The following is an 18,666-nucleotide window of genomic DNA, read 5'->3' as shown; positions in this document are numbered from 1 at the left end:
ATACCTGCTAGATATTATATACTACTTTTATTAACCACAACAAAATTGTTTGGGAACGAAACCCCCATCTTATGTTCTTGAGCTCTCATTCTACATAGTTTCCTTCTATAAGTCGGCGGTTCTCACAATTATTTTTCAAAAACCGTCATCCATTTAATTTGTTGTGTTCTGACGTCCTCACCATATATATGTGTAAATACAACATGCATCATACGAGCGGCAACTTTGTCAGCAACAGATTTTCAATTGCTGCACACACAATTCATTAGAAATAAACAAAAATATAAGAGAATCTCGAAAAACATTGCAAATAAACTGAAAAGTCAACAAAAATGTTTCCATTAACTTTCCGCCAGAAATCGAAACTGTTTGCAAACATTTCTCTGCACTTTGCTATTGTTTGCTCGAATTTTAGGTTTTTCTTTTTTTTTTTCGGCGAGACGGCGACGTTGTCCTCGTCCCATATTCTCCTTCCTAGTTTTGGTCCTTAGTCCTGGCAACGGATGCGTCCCACGCTGCCGGCATCGCATCGCCCTCCGAGTGAAAATAATCGAATTACTTTCAACAGAATAATTTCTAATTGAAAAATATTGTTACTCATGTATGGGCGAAGGACCGAGCGGCCAAAAAGGACGAGCCACAGACAAATCCTAAGCACCGCCCCCGCAGTCCCTTACAAAAGTTGCTTGCAGACTTTCCGCTTTTTGGACTCAATTCAAAGGGGGGCAGACGCATTTGTATGCCGGCGACATTGTTGTCATCTCGCTAAATGTCTTGGTTGGACGCCTCAGGCACCGTTTCGGCTACATTTTTGGGCTGATTTCGGGCCTTCCATTCCAAATTATGTTTTTCCTTAAGTACGACGAGCAATCAGTGAACTTAGCGCTAATGATCGAGTTGGCAATGGCGGAAATTTAATTCAATTTTCCCGGGCCACGTGTGCGTGTAACGAATTTTTAAGTGCATTTCACTTGTTTACATGAATCCCCCTCAAGGGATTGCTCAATTTACCAACCATTTCTAATCAAAGTTCCTCTCTCTTTCGTTCTAGGTATGATACAATAAATAACATAGAGTAAATGTGTGCCAAGTGAGTGCTAAATTATTGTATATAAATTCTAGATTATTAATTTATTATTACTAGTTTATCTTTTTTTGTTAATTACTTTAGTAATAGATAACAGTAAATAGTAATAATTCAGCTATTTACTTTATATACAAATTACGAACATTCTTCAATTTCTTCACATTTGCTGCTGGTTTTTAAATAGTTTCTTATGACTTATCCTATGCCATCTTAGTAAGCTCCACTATTACAACGTATAGCTGTCTTCAAGCGTATTCTTAATCCAAAGAAAATAAACGTCATTAGAGAGTGTGTATACATATATATTTAACTAGTCCCAGTGGCTCTCAGGCGTAACCAATTAAACTTTTGTAATACCAACCCAAAAAAGGCCTACAAATTATTCATGAATAATTTTCGAAAATTTTCGGCATTCGCTCTCTCTCTCTCTCTCTCTCTCTCTCTCTCTCTCTCTCTCTATTTCTCTATGTCTGTCGCTCTTACCAAATTGTGTTTCAACACATTTCGCTGATCCAAACGAATAAACAAAAGAATTACCTACAAAACGGAAAAACTTTAATACACTCGTCGTATTTTCCATTTCCATTTCGATTGCCGCTGCGTGCGCTTTCGACTTGAGTGCGTCGCAAGGCAACAATTAACATTTTCCATTTTCCGGTTGCCAGGTTTTTTGTTGTGCTTGCTTTTCTCTCTCCCTCTCTCTTTCTCCCTCTCTGTTGGCACCTTTGTCTGCAGACACCGCACGCAGGATATTTATGAATATTAATCAAAGTGCATGTCGCGGAAATGAAGGTAAACTTTGCCCCATTTGCATTTGCATGACAGAATCCCCCAGCAACTACAACCCCCGTCTCACATCGAAAACCTAACCACCCACCCACTCCCCGCAGGCACAACTTCTGCGCTGTCGCCGCAGCCATTTTGTAGTTGCCCATTTTGAAAGCAATCAATCCGAGCGCCCACCCCAGCCCCGGACTGAAGGCGCGCCATTCACAAAATCTCTCGCGCTGCGAGTGACAGTTCGTCAGTTGGTTCGCCTAGCTCCGGGCATGATTCTAGACACTCGTCGCGCCGCCATAATGACAGCAGCAGCAGCAGTCCGTCATCCGTCATTGTCCGGGGTTGTTTTTTGTTTTCTGTTTCTGTTCTCGACACACGCACCGAAAGTGTCCAAAAATCTCCCAAAGACAGCTCAAAGCAACTCTGCGCCTGTAGATGTATTTGTTTTTGTATCTGTATCTGTATCTGTATCTGCATCTGCATATGTATCCGTATCTGTCCAGCGTGTGTTGTACGCTCAACAATTTTTTTTAGCTGCTCATCTTTTACCCTCCAATCGCTCGTAGAGTATATTGGAAAAAAACCAACCGGAACACGTTTCTAAAATTGAAATTCTTTTTTCGCAGCGAACAACTACAACAACTAGCAACTGGCAACTGGCAACGTGTAAGTGTAATCATGCCATGTACAGTTTTTGTATCCGTTCGCTGTGTTCGCTTAGATTGGAACATGTGCGTTGCCAACACCAAGGCACAGGACAACGCCTGTCGCCCTTTGTCTGTCGCCTGTTCTTGTCCAGATCCCCTTTGCCCAGCTCGAGCTGAGCCTAGCTGCGTGTCCTGTTTTTCCTTCTTGTTGTCGGTCCTTGGGCGCACAAAATGTCGAAATTTATATTCGTTGGAAGAAAAACATTTCAATTTTCACTTGATGTTCGACTTGTTTCACTCGTGTTTTCTTGTTTCACGCGGGGGCGTGCAGCTCGGGCCCAGCCAGGATCAGTTTGTCGGACATTTCTATTGAAAATTGTGGTGTGACAAATGAGTTTCCTAAATGTCGGCAGGTGTTATTTATAATACTCCATAATTATAACATTATAGCAAATACATGAACTGAGCTAATGAACAGAAAATAAATTAAATAAAATGGGAAAAACTGATCTGTCTACAAATATTCTTATATACACGACTTACATTTATTTAGCTTCGAACTTTAAACAAAAAAAGTTTTTAGTCAAAATTGTATACAATTTTTTAAATTAAAATAGAAGTAAAAACTACTTAGTCTTGTCTAACTAGTTATATCGATCACTGTACATATAGATAGCCTTTCGAGATTATATGTTATCTTGCTTAATAACAATATTTACATGATTTCAAAAAATGATAATTAAGCAATAAATCAACTTGCGAGAAAGTCTAATATTATTTCAAAGTAACTGAAAAGGGCTTATAAAGTAGTTAGGATATCAAATCCCTGAAATATAATATTTGATATACTACGCTTTAACCCGAAAACTTGTAAGCTGAAAAGATGGACCCAAACCAATTCATTTTAGAACATTGAATAGAAATAGATTTCAAGTATTTTTAAGCAAAATGTTGTCTAATATATTGCTTTTAAGCCCTCATTACTATATCAACTCGGCTGTTGATAATTATCTAATAGATGTCTTAGAGATGTCCCCTTTTACGTATTATTTTACAACAAAATTATAATATGTGTTCAATTTATTTTATAATTCAGTCAAGTTTATAAAATTGTTAAGATAAAATATTACCTCTTCAGCTGCTTATGATAGTTTCCAGTTTATCTATCTGTAAACTTCGCTAGAAATGCTTCAACTAACCATACATGGCTGCTGGCAAAAGAGTTCGAACCAGTGCTTTTACTCTTCCTAGGCTCTTGTCCTTCAACTGGTGCACTTTATAACATTTGAGGTTGTTTCTGAGCTGGTTGCCCGTTTAAAAATACTTTAATAATGCCCTATACAAATCAAAATGAAGAAGAGAATATCCCTAGAGTGAGTTGATGCAACGTTTACCACTCATTCCAATGGGCCGTGCGTCAATTCAGTAGGAATCTTGTTGAAAGCCATCATTCATCTCCCACTCGAATGGAGTTCAATGTTTTTGCTCACAACAATTCTATTAGCGTTAATTAATATTCAGTCACTCGCTGGCGGCGGCCACCGCAGCAACAGCAGCAGGAGCTGCCAACGATTGGTTGAGTGAACCACAAAACGGCGACCACGTTGCGCGCAGCGGCCCAGGACTCGGAACACATGACATTCCCAACTCTTTGGTAACACACACCCACACAGCGGCCGGCCCAGCCCCAAGCTGACAGGGCGCGGGGGTAAACTGATGCCTGTCTGTGGCGCGTTCTGTGCCTGCTGCGGGCTCAGGCTGCTTGCCGCCCGCAGCCCGCTGCCTGCTGCCTGCTGCCAGCCGCCTGCTGCTTTGGCCATTGCCTGTTGTCGTTGCTGGTGATGATTACAATGATGGCCGTTGGTTTCCTTTTGCCTTTGCTTATTTTCGGCTGTTGTTGTGAGCTTTTGTTTTGTGTGTTGCTGCCGCCAGAGTTTGGATCTGGATGTGGATGTGGATGCGGCTTTGCCTGACTGCTGCCAGGCGAGGCCTTTTCGCTTTTTGGTTGATAATTTTTGTTTTTGTTGTTCTTTCTTTTTTTTTTTTAGGTTTCGCTTGGGCTTTTGTTTCGTCATGTGTGCATTTCATTTCATTTGATTTCCTATGGCGACTGCGACGGTAACGGCAACAGCGACGGCGACGGCGACGGCGACGGCGACGCAGTGCGCCCATGTTTGTTCTTTTGACAGGCAGTCAACCCGTCGTCATTTCATTTGTTCAGCAGCGCGCACTCAGCCATGTTCGCCCTGCTACCCACCACCGCCGCACCCGTTAGCTGAGCTCCCTTCGCCCCGACTGAGTGAGAGGCTGAGGCTGTGGCTGCGGCTGAGGCAGCGGCTGAGGCAGCGGCAGAGGCAGAGCAAAACGCCGTTTCCTTTCCCTTTTCAGTTTCATTTCCCGTGTGCCTGCCAGCCAGCCAGCCTGTCAGTCTAACCAACAGTGCGAGCAAGCGGGCAAGGGGGTGAGTGAGAGGGCGAGAGACAGTGTGAGAGAGGAAGGGAAGGAGGCAGGCAGGGTGTAGAGCGGAGTGCGGCGTCCGCTGGCCCGCTGTCCGGCCATTTTGATTTATGTGCGTTTCATTTCGTCGTTCAATACTCATATGCGGAATGTGGAATGTGTGCGGATATGGGAGTTTGGAATATCTTTCGCCCCTTCAACCCGACCCTGCCCCGCATGCCAAGTGCTAGCTGCGAACTGTGAGCTGTGAGCTGTGAGCTGCGAGTGCGCCCATTAGCTGTGCATGGGAGGTTCTAATTTCGAGTCTAGTGGCTGCTGCCAGGACATGCGCCACGTTACGATTTCTGATTTTCGTCTTTGTCAGCTTTGTGCTCGGACAGTGGACAGGGGACAGGGGACAGGGGACAACGGACAGGGGACAACTGAGAACGGACAACGGGACCGGGCACAAGGGACTCTTGAGGGCGGTTGCACTGCCCTCGTTTCGGATTTTTCGGGTGCGTAAGTTGAAATTTCAATTCAACGGATTTGCCGGGAATTGTTTTTGATACGTTCCTCTATGTTTTCCATTGTCTTTTTCGTGATTTTCAACGATGGGGTGGAGAGCTCGCTGCCGATGACGCCCCGCGTCACTGTCAGCCAGGAGCAGCGGCAAGAGCAGGCGCTGCCGAAAAAGTGTGCTGGGCGACTGTGCCGGGGATGTGAGTGCAATCAAGAGAATTGCCTCGCCTAATGGATGTTAAATGTGCTCGAAACAGATGCCCAAATAAATTAAATTAACAGTAGCCGCAGCACATTAAATGGAAGAACTCAAAGTTGATAACAGTTTCTATTTCGCAATGGCTTAAGTGATTTTAAAGTCTGTTTTTAGCGGGGGTCAGGTCGAACTCAGTGGCTAATGATTCGATGCAGTTTAGTTTTTTTTTAACTTTTGTAAGGATTGAAAGATTTGAAAGAAAATTACTTTCCTACCTTACCAGAAGATATACGCATACCAATTACAAAGTAGTTAATAGCAGATATATATAAAAGGTACTTTGAATTAAATTAATCATACACAAAGTTGATTAATTAAATTGTGTACTTATCTTAAATATTTAATTAACAATCTATTCTATTTTCTATCTTGTTGATGTTGTGTGATAAAAATAACAATATGTTTATACTTATATACGAAAAAAATTTAATATATGTATATTTTTTATGAAATTTTTTGAAATATTAACAAAAAATGTTATTTTCACCGTTTACTCTTCGCCCGCAGCTGCTGTTAGTCTTAGGCTACAATTAAACTTGAAAATGGTCTCAATCAATTTTTGATGCCATTACGCCAACAACAACAACAACAGCAACAAAAGCACCAGCAGCTGAAATTGTTACAACAAAAACTGTTGCTCGGGCGGCGTGGCAAATGCATTAAATAAAGTTATCAACGTCTGTGCTGGGCCTTTTTTTAGGTTTCATTATTTTCTTGGTACGCATAGTCAAATAAAAAGCAGAATTTTAAATTTATGGCTTCACGCAATTAGCGCTTAAATGTATGCAAAGAGATATTGAAATCAGAAAATTTTAAAACAACAGCAACAACAACAACAACAACCACAACTGGATAAAGTCGCCCCAGGACCTGAATCAGAAGCAGGACCTTAGCATAATGAAGCCATTCACGTGGCCTGCTCGCAGTCGCCGCCGGCGACTTTGACCGACCGAGCGCAAAAAACAACAGCAACAGCAACAACAACAATAACAATAACAACAACATCGCCGACGACACTCTCGATGACTTCCACGTTTCCACGCTTTTCACTTTCAATTGTAGCTCAACTTTTTACTATTTCATGAGGCGCTATCTCTCTCCCTCTCCCTCTGTCTCTGCGTCTCTTTCCAGCTCACTGTTAACAATTGCGCCGCCAAAAGCAATAAATCTTATTGTAAAAAAAAAACAACAAAAAATTTCGTGTTTGTTGCGTGCGCTTTTGGCGACGTCAGCAGCGCCGTTGACGTTGACGTCGACGTCGGCGCTGGCGACGTCGTCGGCATATTTGTATTTCATATGCATGGCGGTAATTTTTGTGATTATGTTGCTGTTGTTGTTGTTGTTGCTGTTGTTATTGTTGTTGTTGCTGCTCACAACTGAATTTCAAGTTCAGCCAGTTTCCCACCAAAAAAAAAAAAAAAAAAAACAGTTGAAAGGGTTTTCGGCTAAACAAACAACAAGCTGGCAGCACAGCGCAGGGCCGCCTTCCCTGCCCAACCCCCCTTGGATAGGAGAAGAGTTGAATATTTGTAGAATTATTTTATATTCATGACAGCAATTATCGGCACCAAATCAAAAGGCGCCACGCATTGTCGCTGCCACAATTTTGCATTTTTCTATTATTTATTTATGATTTCCATTTCCATTTCAATTTCAATTTTGAGATTTGTAAGTGCTTATCGATTGCATTCCCAATAAGCTGGCTATCATTTGTATTTATTAGCTTTTAATTTGCCTCTATGTGCACTTAATTTATGCAGCTTTGTTTCTTTTTTTTTTAATTTTCATTTGCTGTCAGATACTTTAACTGCAATTATTTCTTCATTTGCGCTTCAGCAACATGCAGCCAACAAGTTTGCAGCGCGCGGGCAACATGCTGACAACATGTTGGCAACATGCCTGAGACTAAATGTTGCGAAGCTACATTGCTAGCCATGGCAAGTAATACAAGTCTAAAACGTATTGCATTTAAAATGCTTGTAAATAAAAATGTTGGTGAATTTTTTAATTTAATAATTAACGAAATGTATATTGACTTTTATTATATAGATACGTTTATGACTACATAATGTATGTTTAACACTTATATCAAGGCTTAAAAATTATTATTAAATTTTATTAATTTTTATTAGGCATATCTTTATTTGACATGTCACGATATCTTCACTCTTCTTTCGTATCATTTTAAATGATAAAAATTATATACCTCTTTTAAACATTCACCATCATTCCAATTTATATTTGCCTTCATTCTATATTCTTTATTTTTAAATATATTTCTTGCTTGATTAAAGCCCCCTCACAAAACTCTCTCACACACTCCTACACTTGTAGCACACACTCCATTTACTAAATATGGCCTATTCGTTTCTATGCATATGCGCGGCACTGTGCTTGGAGTTCCGTTGCCCAAAAACAATGCCGCCATTTATCATATTGTGTTGCCGGCTCGCTCATTCGCCAGCTCGATGTCGGTCGGTCGTGGGAACAGGGCAACATGCTTTGCGCGCAACATGTTGCTAAATGTTGCCGTGTATCCGTAAGTTTGTTTGTGAATCCGAAAGATACATGTTTACGAGCGTTTACGGTTAGTTGTGAATGAATGAACGTGCCAAATAGACGTGTTGCCGCCGCCGCTCGGGTACTCGTTCTCGCGAACTTCATTCCAAACTGACGTAAAAATCTCACGAATTGAAAAGAACACCAGAATAATTAATTACGTGCTTGTATTTGTGTGTTTTAAGGAAGTTTTCGAATTCGGTTTCGTACTTTGGATGCCTACAACCGAAGTGACATCTTGGAAAAACAAACATTTGTGCCACATTTTGGCGCAAAATGACAGAAGGCAACGCGTGGAGCGGCATGAGTAATAAGTGTGCGCGAAAATGACATGGAAAATACGTAGAAAATCGTATGTGGACTGACAAAGCAGCCGCCAAAAACCCATATATAATTGAATTAAATTGATTTCTCACAATACTCGCAATTGTTAATTGCGCCCAACTTTGCCTTATCAGCCAGAGCAGCAGCCTGAACTGAACACTCGTTTCTGCGGGGGCTGAGATGTCATCGGCACTTGGGCAGACACTGGGACATCGACATCAAATTCATCAGCAGCATCGAATCCAAATATCTGCCAATTTTTGGCGCTGGCTCAGCAAAGCACGCCGAACCCAAGACTCAGAGCCAGACCAATACCAAGCCCGAACCTGAGCCCTGAATGCGGCTGATAAGCGGCGTATGCTGATAAGCAGGCAGAGCCGCAGTTCCAGACCGAGACCCAGTATTCGACGACTCTCCGAATTGATTTTGACCGTGCATAATATACGAATATATTTGTTGTTTATGGGTAGAAAACGCAAGTCGACCCGTCAACATCGAAATTATTTGCGTTTGCGTCTTCTCGTCCTTTCGTTTATCGTTCTGATTGCCATCGTTGTGGCGCGGGTTTTGTTCATTTTGCTTTTGTATCGTTTGCAAAATTTCAAGAAATTCAAAAAGTTCATATCCCAATTCGGCAGTAACAATACAACAACAACAACCAATACGAGATCGAAAAACTCAATAACAAAACATTCGCTACGTTTTATTTGGTGATTTTATATGTACATATGTTGGTGTATCTGTGTGCGTGTATATACAAACATAAATTGTGCTTAGTTGTATATTTATAAGTTCACAAACAACAAGATATTGTGATTCTCAATTTTGTAAATACAACATTATATAAAGAAAACAAATTCAGAGCAACGGAATCGTTTAAATTAAGTGTAAATTTAACAAAACGTCGACGTTTTTAAAAAGAAATTGTGATATTAAATATATATATACATATATATATATATATATATATATAATAAATTAAACATACGCGAGTTTTAAGGAAACAACAACAAAAACACACGTCGATTTGTACATATAAGTCAAGCGTATACAAAAAAAACAACAATAAATATCATCAATATTTAAGCACTAAAACTAGGCTGAGAAAAGTACACAAGAATATATATATATACATATATATATACACACTTATATATTTTGGGCACCGATTTTTACACAATCAAGACAACAAGCAAACAACATAAAGACAAGAATTATATCGTAAAAGACACGAAAACAATCACCAAACTAAGGTAAATAAAATAAACTAAACATTTTTGCTAAAAAAAAATAAGTAAGGCAAATATAAAATTATGTCAAATAAGAATTTCTTACTTAAAATAATTTTCTTACGTTTTAAAGTCTAAAAACTTTCATGGATGGTTTATTATTAAACAAGTATTTACTAGAAAAGTATTTAGTGTAGAAAAATGTACATAAATAGCATTTTTCGAAATTCTAAATTTTTGTATTTACAGAATTAACACATATTCTTTGTGGTATTGAGCACAGATTTGGCATTTATTATACATGTTTCATAAGTTAAAATGTAAAAGATTTCGAATATGTTCGACAAATTATAATTCATAATAAATTACAATTAAAAAATTCTTACTGGCATAATACATATTTTGTGTAATATTGAGTAGAGAGTTCCCATTTGTTGACTCGTTTCATTAGATAGAATATAAAGGACTCAGAATACTTTGAATTTTCATATAATTGAATATATTTACGAAATTTAAATTATATTATATTCTTATAAATTATAAGAAAATGTTATTGGATTTCTGATAGGGATTCTTTATTGTTCATTCTTGGGCTACTTTTTTTATGCTCTTTCTCACAAGTAGCTCATCTAAATGTTTCCATAGCTCGTCGCTTCTCACACAAAACAAAGTTGCTTGCAAATCGAGAAATATTCTCAACATCATCAAATTGAATTTGCATAAACGCGTGTCGATAATTCAAAATAAACACCCACTGGGGGCGCACACCACCAATCTCGCCCTGGTCCCCTTGAGCAAAGAGTTTTCGCCTCATAATTGATGTGGAAACGAGAAATGACAGCGAGACGAAGTGAAGTGAACCGGCTGACGATATTCATGGCTAGTTGCAATTTAATTAGATCATTAAAACAGTTCATAAATCTTTTCGAAGTTGCCAGCAGTTGCCAGACTGGGAGATCACAAAGCGACAGACAGACAGACAGACAGAGAGACAGAGAGACAGACAGGGCAGACAGTGGGACAGACGAACACGTTTTACAAAACAAATTAGCTGTAATCGCAAATCGCAAATCGCAAATCGCAAAACGCGAATCGCAAATCGTAAGTTGCGGGTTAAACGCTTGCCCGGTTCAATAATCAAACAAGTTGTTCTAAGTAAATACCAGCAAATGACACAAATGAATAGAATGAATGAGTAGGCAATAGCATATGCGGCTAGCCGAAGGGGACGAACGGAAAGAGACAAACAGTGTGAGAGAAAGCGCAAAAGAGAGAGCGCACCACTTTACAAGCATATGAAATAATTAGCGCATGCAGATCAAAACGTTTTAAATGTTGAACAGATAAGCGAGAGAGGACCGCAAATACAAATACACAATGCCTCCCCCTTACCACCTCTACACCCCGCCATCATCTACGGCGTACCCAAACGCACTCACACAATGTTTGCTCTGTTGCTGTTGTAAATGCCATAAATCATTTCTCGCTCATATTTTGTGCATATTTTTAAGTTTCTTTCTGCTGTTGAATCTATTGAGTGCCATTGCACATCTGCGAGTGAGTGTGTGTGTGTGTGATTGTCTCTCTCGTTCTCTCTCTCTCTCTCTCTCTCTCTCTCTCGCTCACTCTGTTTGTGTGCTTGTGTTTGCATAGTAATAATGATGAGCCACGACATGGCGTCAAGTATTTATGCAACAATAACAATTACATTAAACGCAAACTGCATAGCAAATAAACTTGGAAATAATACAAATTTATTTGTTTAACATTGCAAATTAATTTTAAATATAAAATTGTCTAAAGATTTTCATATTCAGAATTATTCAGACAGCTTGTCGCTGATTATCTTTACAATCTGACATTTTAGTTTGTAATATTTAACTTATTTCATTTTTAATTGAGGTAGTACTATTGAAAATGTTGTAATATAATAATAATGATAAAAAAAATGCATTTTAACTAGATAAAACTTATTGCAAAATGAGTAAAATGCTGTGTTCCTTGTGCTGCGCTAGTAAAACTTAAATATAGCTCCTAAGTCCAGACTACTCCAGGTCCCTGGCTCAAAGGCCCGAATTCTCTTGAGGAAAAAACCCTTTTAAAATATTTGCTTATATATCTTGTTTATCTACGAATCTTTTGATCAGACATTTTATGATTTATTCAAGTTGTTCCTTCCCATTACAAATATTTGTTTTACTTAACAGCGAATTTTTGCAAATTTTCTAATACTACTCAGTTAATAGATTAATTTTAGAGATATTCAACTGTTTTCCTTTATATATGTATGTCGCATATTCTAGCTAGATCTGAATATCTTGAATCCATCCGAAATAGAAACATTACATATTAATTTTCACAGCTCTATCGTTTTACATACCTTCATTGAGAATAACATTGTGCCCACTGCCAGGGACAATCCGATATTTGTGTTTATATAGTATATATATAAAAAGCAAGCGGCAAATATTTCAGAATACAGAAGCTCACCCAAGGCTGGACGGCAACAACAAAACTGCCAACTGTTTGGCAAAACTAAACCAGGCTCACAACCTCCAGACATGTGGTCAGAGGAGGGGGAGGGGCCGAATAGCCTCTGCAGCCCCTGGGCGAACAGACCAGTGGACAGGCGACCCAGTCAGGCAGCCTCTTTTGTTGCTGTCATAGCTGTTGTTGTTGTGTTTGTTGTTTTTGTTGTTGCCAGTTGTTGTTGCTGCCGCTTGTTGTCTATCGGTTTCATAAGTTCTATGAATAAATTTCCATAAATGTGTTTATTTTTTGCCGCCACTGTTTGGCCGCACTCGCAGCTGGTACAGAGCTCTAAGCGCTGAGGTAAAACTCACGCATACACTCATGAGTACTCATATTCATACTCATACCCGTAACTGTGCACTCAGCAGTCCGACGGATGCAACTGCGCGGACCGTGCAAAATTCAATGCAGAAAACAATTTTCAATATAAGCATCAAGTGACTAAAATTGTTGTTGTTGTTGCTGTTGTTACTCTTGTTGTTGTTGCTGCTGTTGCGCGTGTGTTGGAAGCGACAGTTTGACTGACATTTTTCTAGCATATCGTTTACATATATTCGTTAGATTTTCCAGCATCGCCGGCAAGTCGCAGGTTGTTGTTGTTGTTGTTGTTGTTGTTGTTGTTGTTGTTGTTGTTATTGCTGTTGTCGCTGTTGCTGCCGTTGCTTGTTGCTTGCGTTGTTCAACATGCTGTTATATTGAATAACAGACGCACCTCGGCCCAAGCTGCGCTCCTGAACTGGAGCCAGACACAAGTGCAGCCTGTCTGGCAGTCAAGTGCACTCCTAGGCTCCAGTATCTGTGTGCGTGTGTGTCTGTGCCTGTGTGTGTTTGTGGGTGTCCTGACACCTCATGTGACTCCTGTCACTGGCAGTTTGTCGCAGTGTGCCTGTGTCTTATTAAAAATTAATTTGCCATAGTCCGTAGACGTCCATAGACAACACTGTGCCCAGCTGCATGTGCAGGCAACACTCACACACACACACACACACACACACACACACCTACGCATACACACTAATTGCTTTATAATGAAGCTGTCACTGTCACCTGTCGCCGATAATCTCTAACAAAATATGCGGCACACACAACAAACACACAAACTCATACAACAAACTGTGTGCATCACGCGCTGATGATGGCAAAGTTTCTCGTTTTGTTGTTATTGTTTTTGTCACTGCAATTGACCAAGTTTAGTTCTCAGTTCTCTGCTCGCAATCAAATTATGTGTCTTATTGCCCATTTGCTCTCTCGCATTTGCATAAGGCAGCGATCGCGACGGCAGATAAAGCCAACGGAGCAACATCCGTGAGTCCAAGAATCTATTAATATGGCTACATGCGAGCGATTCCAATTCCGATTCCGATCAATCGCATCCATTAATTTCCATATGTTTGGAACCGGCAATAGAAATGTCACAGCGCTTAATCAAAGCAGCTTGGGAAAATTTTGCTGCAGAGATTTGGCTGCTTATTTTTATTTTTATTTTTTTTTTGGACCAACTGGTTCCCATTGTGGCAATGGATTGGCCAGACTCGAACTGTGTCACTTGGTGTTTAGATTTCGCATAAAAAAAAAGTAAAAATAAATAAATACGGAAAAAAAATGTGAACAACTTTTGTGAACTCATTAATTTGAGACTGATTAACCCAATGCTGGCACAATAGATTTGTCAAACTGACTGCGAGTGTGTGTTTTTTTGTATATTATCTGGCTTGGCTTTTGCAAGATCTACAAGTGAAATAGATGTCTCAGTCGGTAAGCCTTATAAATTGATGCGAGCGAGCTGAACATAAAACTAACTATCAACAGAATCGGACATTAGACTCAATAATATGACGCTTTTAGAATATATTTTTATGGCCAATTCGTTCTATTTTATACCAAATTTGTCTGGTAAGAAATCAGAGAAGCTTTGGATGATATCATTAATAAAAGAAAATTATAGTGGGATTTTGTTAAATTTCTTTTAGTTTTCTTGCTTATAAGCCGAAACTCTTTTCCACTTGAAGCGTAAATAAAACTAAATCAGTTCCGAATTTGTGCATGCTTTATATATACTTATTGAAAATAATACAAATATTCTCTAAGAGGAATTCTTAAATTAATATTAATTTAACGATTTACTCAGCTGCGATAAATATTGTAAATTATTCCTAAGATATTGTACAACCAATATTCCCTATTTTCTGGCCCCTTTCTGGTCTCTTGCTAAGCTGTCGAAATGTAAAAACACTTGAATTATTAGTTGGCAAGTCTTTAGGACACTTGGTGAGCTGCAAGTCCAGCTGGTAAAATGGAGCCTGTTGCCTGTTGTTTGGTTTTTGGGTCAGCAGCAACTGTCGCTGTTGTCGCGGTTGTTGCTGTTGTTGCATTTGTTGTTGCCGCTGGTGTTGCCATTACCATTAATGTGGTCGCTATTGTTGGTTGCGGTCTCATAAGATGCACATGGCCACTGGCCACAGGCGGGCAAGGGTAAGCAAACGGGAATGGCCAAGGGAAAGGGTGAAGGAATAGGGATCGGGTTCGGGTTGGCGTGGAACAATGCAAAGGGCCAACAATAGCCAGGAAAGAAGCCATGTTAATGATGACACGCGCTACTGCCGCAATGCGCCCAACTAGACCAGGCCAAAACGGTGCATCAGGAAGGCTAAAGATGCCCAAGCCAACAAATTAACATACAAGCACAAGGCGAACGGCAACTTGCAACTTACAACTTGCAACTGGCAACTGGCAGCAAGCCGCCAACGCAAAGCAAGTGGCTCCACTAAATGTTGTTGTTGTCGGTACAAATAAGGCGACTGCACAATGCAAGTTGTTGTTGCACCTCAACAGATTGTTAGTGAGGGTGGGAGGTGGGTTCGGGGCAGCTGCAGGCAGCGACTTACCAGGGGATTAACTCAATTGCACTCGAATGTCAACCGTTTGCCGACGGCAACAAGTTGCCAAGCAGCAGCAAATAACTTAATTAGCCATAAGTGCTATTGTTGCAGTTGTTGTTGTGTTGTTGTTGTTTTTGTTGTTGTTTGTTATTAATGGATCATTAGCCAGTGCCAATGAGCAGCCAAGTATTAGGAGGGCAGCATTTCACTTAGCAGTAGATGCTTATATTAAGACGATGTAAGTTATTTTTCATTTTCATATTGATTTGCTTAACATGATTTCCATCAATATGGCCTAATAGAAAAGTCATCTGCCTTCTGAGTCTTTTCTAACCGCAAAACGGTTAAAAATAAAATGTATTACCTTAACCAAATCATCCATTCATTCAATATTTGGCTTGAGAGTGTTTATTTCTATTTCTATGTGAAGAACCTCCCGATTCTATCAACAGCAGTCTTTGCTACCTCTACTTTGATTTGAGATTTGCAAGCGCTTGTTTCCAGTCCGAAGCTATAACTACTTGAGGATTATAAGCAAAGAAATGACAGCAAGTTTAGCAAAACGAACGTATACTTTTCTATGCTAAACCCTCATTTTATAATTTAGTGCCTTATTCATTTCAGCTTTTCTAATTCTATTTTCAAGAACCCTTTCATTATCTGTTTATTGTCCTTTTACCATCTTCTCTTTGATTTTAGATACTGATTCCTGTCATACTTATTGCAAGTATATATATTCCTGATTTAGGTTATATTTAGATATTGGGCTAAGCTCGAATCAATGTGTGTTTCAATTATGTTTATATTATTAAACCGTGTTCCATGTTAACTTTTATTTGTGAGCAATTTCGGAAACTGCAATTTCGATGGACTTTCTTCAGTTCCTTCGCCAACTTTCTTGTAAATCAGTCCACTTTTATTCGCCATTTTTTTTTTTTTTATAAGATACATCTTAGCCTCCGCTACGCCTCGTGTGTAGGCCTGTTGTTTCAGGGCTTTTGTTTTAATTCGGTATCGGGTTTTTAGTGTCGCATAATTGTCGTTTCCTTTGAACTACAGCGCCTGCAATTTGCTTATCGCCAGCGATCGCGATTGCCAATGGGGAGCTCGACTTGGAGCCGACTTTGGCTCGTATACTTCGTGTACTTATTGTTGTAGCCGTTGTTATTGTTTATTTTGTTATTGTTGTTGCTGTTGTTGTTGTTGTTGTTGTTACTGTTGCTGGCGCTGTCTTCTTCGCCATTGCCGTCGCTCTGCCGTGAGGCTCGAGTACATTTCAATTAATTAACATTCAGCTGCACATGCGCAGCGACGCTGGCGACGCTGGCGACGCTGGCGACGAAGTCGTCGGTAGCTTCAGCCGAGTACTTGTTGCGGCTGAGACTGTGACTCAAAAGCGGATACCGAAAATTGCTGATTGCGCCAGATAAACTCATTTACAGCGGTTAAATGCCACCGGCGGCGCACATTGCCAACACTTTCGAGCGACAGAGAGAGAGAGAGAGAGAGAAAAAGAGAGACACGTCGTTGGACGTGGACGTGGACTTGGAAGAGGCGGCGTCTATTGCGCATTTCAAATGAAGCGGCAGCGGCAGTGCGACGCAACCAAGTCCAAGTGCACTCGTAAATAGTAAGAGTATTCATAGTACTCCTATTCATTGTTGCTGCTGCTGCAACATGTTGAAGCTTGTGATTGACAACAGCGACCCGTTGATGCTTATCGCTGGACACGTTTCTTGCCTGTTTGTATAAACCCCCCCCCTGGCTGACCAACTTCTTGAGTCCCATTGGCCTCCGTGTTCCATGGATTCATGTTCGTGTCGTACTCTGCAAATTGTCATGTTGCTTGGATTGAACGCGGGGACTAGGCAGATGCCTATCGTCACGTCACGTTACAAATTTATGCCAAGCGACATTAGAAAAATTATTGTAATTAGCTCGGTAAAGTATGAGCCAAACGAGCCATATAAGCCACACACATGAGCAACTGACTGCCACGAGGGGGCAGCAAAGTGCTGGCAGTGGTGGCTTTGGCGCTGCGGAGTTGCGAGTTGGACGCAGTTGGTCGTGGCTGGCGCTTAATCCTCAGCACAAACATCCAACGGCGCCAATATCCTGCACACACACACACACACACACGCACATGAGGACATATGCCAGCGGCAGATTATGAAAGGCAACCCCATGTAAAGTGTAAAATGTCTTAATGATAAACAAACAGAAAGTTTGTGGTGCCCGTGTCTGGTTAGGATTCGAGCTGAGCACGAGAGTGCGTCGGCAGAGGAAGGGAAGGAGGATTCACATTGATGGAGGGCGTTTGGCAAAAGTTGCTACACATTGTTGAAATCTCACAAAATCTATGTGCGGTAGCCAAATACAAAGAACCAAAACATAAAAACTGTTTGAATGCCAGGCGACGCTTCGATTTCGAACACGTGGCGTATACGTAATATTTACTGTTGGGCGCACAGTAGAACAATTTTAAACGTCCCTCTGGGTATAATAGGAACTAATTTAATTTAATATTTAAAAATTTAAAAGCATTTAAGACGCACGCTTTTAAAAAAGTGTTAGGCTTTCTTTTTCCTTTTCTAAGGTACTTTTAAATATGATTTCAAACTTATTTAGTTGAATTTACTTCATTATTATTATTTGTAAATTAAGCACCATTTCAATAGACCTGTTCCACTGTGCGTTGTCATCGCTTGGTTGCTATTTGGAAATTTATTCACAATTCTTTATAGACGAGTGTTTTTTTACCCCCTCGCTCTCTTTCTCTTTCTCACTCTTTTGCTGGTTACATTGAAATTGCATGTTGGCACGCAAAGGTTGTTATTATTGTTATTGTTGTTGCCGTTGCTGCTGTTGTTGCCACTGTTGTTGGTGTAATGTCTTCTTATTATGCTGCGACACTGTTGCGGTTTTCCATACGCGAACCTGGCCAACGGGCCAATCTAACGATTGTGGAGGGGGTGCTGGAAGGCGGCTGCTCGTTGGTTATTGGTAAATAAAACGTCTAAGCGCGCAAATTTTGTATAAAAATAAAATATGGTTTCACTATCAGTGGAAGGGATCGTGTATGCGGCTAATGCTAATAACATGCAATTTCCACCAGCAACAACACGCATGCATGCCACACAGCTTTTCCAAAAAGGAAGCAGGTGAAAAGTATTCCATTTGCATGAACACCAACCTCCTCTCCCCCTTGAAAATCGCCCAGCAACCAGCCAGGCAACCAACTGGCGACGTCGCCGGCAACCCGCAGAGGCACACCAGAGGCGAAGGTGTTGAAAATTAGTAACTGTCTGTGTGCTCAATTCTCTGCCCCGTGGATGATGGCGGTGGCCAGGCGGTGCCAGCTACCATCTAACAGCTGCTGCTGAGAAAGTTGATTGCGATTACTGGGATTGCTCAT

The 18,666-nt window shown here is 40.4% G+C and overlaps 1 protein-coding gene across 3 annotated transcripts in view; it reads left to right on the top strand.

Annotated features, from left to right (window-relative positions):
• The window catches only part of Antp (homeotic protein antennapedia), a 122,225-nt gene that overhangs the window by 72,268 nt on the left and 31,291 nt on the right, over nucleotides 1-18,666 (top strand). The window contains exon 1 of one of the 3 annotated variants that reach the window (XM_070207036.1): nucleotides 9,589-9,864. The exons of the other annotated variants lie outside the window; for them this stretch is intronic. The gene's annotated coding sequence lies outside the window, so the exon portion shown is untranslated. Of the gene's footprint in view, nucleotides 1-9,588; nucleotides 9,865-18,666 lie in introns of those variants that run through there. 3 annotated transcript variants of the gene reach the window in all.

Source organism: Drosophila virilis, chromosome 2 (genome assembly GCF_030788295.1).
Source record: "Drosophila virilis strain 15010-1051.87 chromosome 2, Dvir_AGI_RSII-ME, whole genome shotgun sequence".
NCBI lineage: Eukaryota > Metazoa > Arthropoda > Insecta > Diptera > Drosophilidae > Drosophila > Drosophila virilis.
The sequence above is the reverse complement of the archived record's forward strand: the minus strand, read 5'-3'. Positions and strand labels throughout refer to the sequence as shown.